Below are 4230 nucleotides of genomic sequence, written 5' to 3'. Positions count from 1 at the left end.
GGGGTGAGGTCAGGTGGGTGGGAGGGAGTGGGGGGTCGGCAGGCCTGTTTCTAGGATTTTGGGGTCCCTAGGCAACGGGATTGTTGGGGGCCCTAGGGCATTTTTTGGCCTTTTACTAAAATGTGTGTGTGTGTGTGTGTGTGTCTGTGTGTGTGTATGTTTTTTCACGCTGCCCAGTGGTGTTTTTCAGAATCACTAACCATTAAACCAGGGGTAGGGAACCTATGTCTCGAGGGCCCTTGAGGCCGTTTTATCCGGCCCCTGATATCATTATAATGTTTTGCAACTTCACATGAAATAGGCCTATGGCATATTTTGCAGGCCTAAAGGAATCTTAGAAATTACATCTCCAATGCAATTAAGTTATATTCAGGGGACCTAGAAAAGGTGGGGACTGTTTTAAAGGTGTCTACCTTTAAAGATGTCTATATGTCTATATAGGCCTAAAGGTGTCTATATAGGCCTAAAATTTATGGGGAAATCCTGATTTGTGTTCATAGTACGGCCCCCGGAGGATTTTATGACCATGGTAGGAATTTGAAGTGGCCCCTCGAATGAAAAAGGTTCCCCACCCCTGCATTAAACCTTTCTACTAGCCACAGCTTTGCTGTCAGTACATTTTATTATGATACTATAAGCTCAGAAATTAAGTTGATCAAACAATTCGATCTGTGCTATAAACATTTAAATGAACCTACAGAATAGGCTATCAAAATAGAATCATCTGAATGATCTTTCTTGGACATACATTTTGAAGTGACCCTTCGAATTAAAAAGGTTCCTCAGCTGCTTTTGAGGAAAAACATCAATGTGCTTGGCCACTCTGGTTTTTAAATGGTATTCTGAACTAAAGCAAGGATTGTTCAAGTTCGTTGAAAATAGACCGTCTCTGGTTAAATTAGTTCTACACCAAGCCTTTAGGTGGCAGTAAAACTAATTGGCACAATGCGAATTCCACACACAAGCCACAAAGAAGCCATCAGCCACGGTCAACAACGCCTTCCTGATTGAACAGAACCACGCGCTGTCTGTGTGGTTTACAAGTTTCTTGGCGATATGGGTGAAAAGTTCCTCACATACCAACGGAAAATGGGCTTCATATACATGTAAGTACATTTTACTCAACTGTGGTTTAAAGTTTCAGTACTCAAGAGCGATTGAATAGCTCCTCTGAACACAGATCCGCCATTGCTAAGTTATGGCACAGCCGCTTTACATAGCTGGTAGCTCAAGTCCCCTCAATGTGACTACACTAGTTGCTGCTGTACGCTAGTAAATTCTGATGACTTGCGAGCATCGTAATGACAAAATGCTGTGGTGAAACAGTGTGAATATGTTAAGTATACTTGTTGATGGTAAATTGTTTGACATTGCTCGTTCTCAGTTGCCTTTCCCCTGCCTAAAGATAGACAAAGGCTACCGTTAGCATGCTATTGCGATAGCTCATCAACTAGATGCTGGGCACTGCTCATTTTTCACGTCTGCCCGGCATTTCGCTGATGAACTAACGCTTAGACGCCTTGCCAATGTATTTTACAGCGGCATAAATGCATCTAGGCGACGTTGGAAAGACTGGTGTGCCGTCTGGGTGTGTTGGTTTTCAGTGCTGGGCAGTAGCGAAGCGACTAGTTTAACTACATTCTCTAGTAGCTTGGTCGTAGCCACTACTATGTATCGAGTAGCTAACATCCCTGTAGTTAAGCTATTTTTCCTCAAGTAGCGACGTAGTCTACAAAAGCTACAATTTGTCCCCCATCGATTTTACTCAATGATTTTTGTTTTACTTTCTCTATCCTGAAACCTAGGCAGTCACACAGGGGTTCCCAAGACCCACCTGCGTAAAATCAAGTCAAAGGTGGGATATAATTTAGTTCCATGCTACACCTTGCCCTTTCACCAAACCGACCGATTCTTCCTTGTTGCGTTCTATATTGTGAAAGCTAACCGTGAGTAGTTCTGGCGGCAGCTCTCAGTAACGCGAGCCCAATGTATCAGCGCGAGCTCAATGTCGACCAGAGTGGTCAAGTTGAGCACGCCACCCCGAAATCAATGTGAAATACCCTGCCATTTGCAACAGTAGGCAACCTGTCCTTAAAAAGTATGGGTCCTCAAAACAGCACTTGTTGCACAAATAAGTGTAGATGGCCTCTTCAAGAAATTGAAATTATGTATAGTCACTTTTTCTTATTGTTTCACGTGGAGGTCTACTGACCTTGTCTAAATAATGTAGGCTAGTTTATGTCCATGTATTATATTAGGACCCAAGGTTAATGGGTTATTCTATTTACCATGTTTTCACAGGCTGCTGTCTCATAATATGGCGAAGACGAGTCACCTGAAGGCCTAACTCGCCATAGAAGACTGAAAGAATGTAAGATTAACTTCTTTGTGACCAATATGACTTGCTCATTGATACATTTGCTATGTCAATATGAGGTGCATGGCAAAGTATTTAATTTATTTGTCTCGCTTCTAGGAGCTGTAGAATCAATAGGGTGTTCTTTTTCAGGGTATTCTTTTTTATAGAACTGGACAGGTCATTTATTCGTTCCCCTTGTTTTTTGAAGTGTCCTGCAGGATGCTGTGTCCTGCAATCCTGTGTGCTGTGCTACAGACGCGTGTGGAGGTCAACCCAAAATGGGCACAGTCTCACCACAGAAGAGTGAAAGAGGGTAAGCTTAACCTATAGCCTACGTCAGGGTCGGGGAATGTTTCTCATTCGAAGGGCCGCTTCAAATTCATCCGAGGGGCCGTAAAAGTCCTCCAAGGGCCGTACTATGAACACAAACCAGGATTTTCCCTTTCACTTTAGGCCTATATTGAAGGCAGCCACATTTAAACAAACACCACCTTCTTCAGGTTCCCTGAATATAACTTAATTGTATTGCAAATGTATTTTCTAAGATTCCTTTACAAAATATGTCATATTTCATGTGAAGCTGAATAGCATTAAAATTATATCGGGGGGGCCAGATAAAACTGCCTCAAGGGTCGCAAACGGCCCTAGAGACATAGGTTCCCCACCCCTGGCCTACATTGTCAATATGACTTGTGCTACTTTATAGATAAGTAATCAATGCTGTGCATTGCTATGTTTTGATTTATTTTCTTACATCCTACAGATCCTGGCAGGGAGACGGTAGTGTCCTGCAGAATGGTGATGGGCCAATCTTACAAGAGACCACAGAAAACTGATATAGAGTAAGATTATCCCTGTTGGGCTCAATAGGTCTTGCTTATTGACATATTTGCTATGTCAATATGAGGTGCATGGCAAAGTATTTATTTATTTGTCTCGCTTCTAGGAACTATAGAAACAACAGTGCCTGCTGCAGTATAACGAGGACACCCTGAGCAGAGAGCTCCAATAGACCCAGGTCCAGTGTCTTGGCAGGGTGAAATGGCACTGATATGGGTATGTACTAATGTCAGTTAAAATGAATGAATGAATTAACTCTCATATCTGAATAATGTGAACACTGGATTTACCACACACACACACACCCTAGGCCTAGATGATTTGGACCCAAGGTTACTTTTACCACAGCTCTGGCACATCAATTTTCATTTGTTTAATAACTGGTCAGGTAATTTATTCATTCCCCTTGTTTTTTTTGTAGTGTCCTGCAGGATGCTGTGTCCTGCAATCCTGTGTGCTGTGCTACAGACGCGTGTGGAGGTCAACCCAAAATGGGCACAGTCTCACCACAGAAGAGTGAAAGAGGGTAAGCTTAACCTATAGCCTACGTCAGGGGTGGGGAACCTTTCTCGTTCGAAGGGCCGCTTCAAATTCATCCGAGGGGCCGTAAAAGTCTCCAAGGGCCGTACTATGAACACAAACCAGGATTTTCCCCTTCACTTTAGACCTATATTGAAGGCAGCCACATTTAAACAAACACCACCTTCTTCAGCTTCCCTGAATATAACTTAATTGTATTGCAAATGTATTTTCTAAGGTTCCTTTACAAAATATGTCATATTTTATGTGAAGCTGAATAACATTAAAATTATATCGGGGACCAGATAAAACGGCCTCAAGGGTCGCAAACGGCCCTCAAGACATAGGTTCCCCACCCCTGGCCTACATTGGCAATATGACTTGTGCTACTTTATAGATAAGTTCATTCTGACATTCTGCCTCAGCCGAGGAGAGCCTGATTTGGAGGGATTTCGATGAGCAGGTGTCGGGCCTCGTCTCTCTGGGAAACAGCACTGTGAGGCCACGCTGGA

The 4230-nt window shown here is 43.0% G+C and overlaps 1 long non-coding RNA gene across 2 annotated transcripts; it reads left to right on the top strand.

The window, feature by feature from the left end:
• The first annotated feature begins 1001 nt into the window (after positions 1 to 1001).
• On the top strand, positions 1002 to 3761 carry LOC134458945 (uncharacterized). Of its 2 annotated transcripts, none has more exons than XR_010036707.1 (6): positions 1002 to 1106; positions 2302 to 2371; positions 2568 to 2672; positions 3123 to 3201; positions 3306 to 3415; positions 3621 to 3761. It is a non-coding gene; the product is annotated as an uncharacterized LOC134458945 (long non-coding RNA). The 2 variants fall into 2 exon arrangements; XR_010036708.1 differs by lacking the exon at positions 1002 to 1106 and adding an exon at positions 1589 to 1855.
• The last annotated feature ends 469 nt before the right edge of the window (positions 3762 to 4230 follow it).

This window comes from Engraulis encrasicolus, chromosome 11, assembly GCF_034702125.1.
Source record: "Engraulis encrasicolus isolate BLACKSEA-1 chromosome 11, IST_EnEncr_1.0, whole genome shotgun sequence".
Taxonomy (NCBI): domain Eukaryota; kingdom Metazoa; phylum Chordata; class Actinopteri; order Clupeiformes; family Engraulidae; genus Engraulis; species Engraulis encrasicolus.
Note: the sequence above shows the minus strand (reverse complement) of the source record. Positions and strands in the feature narration are given on the sequence as shown.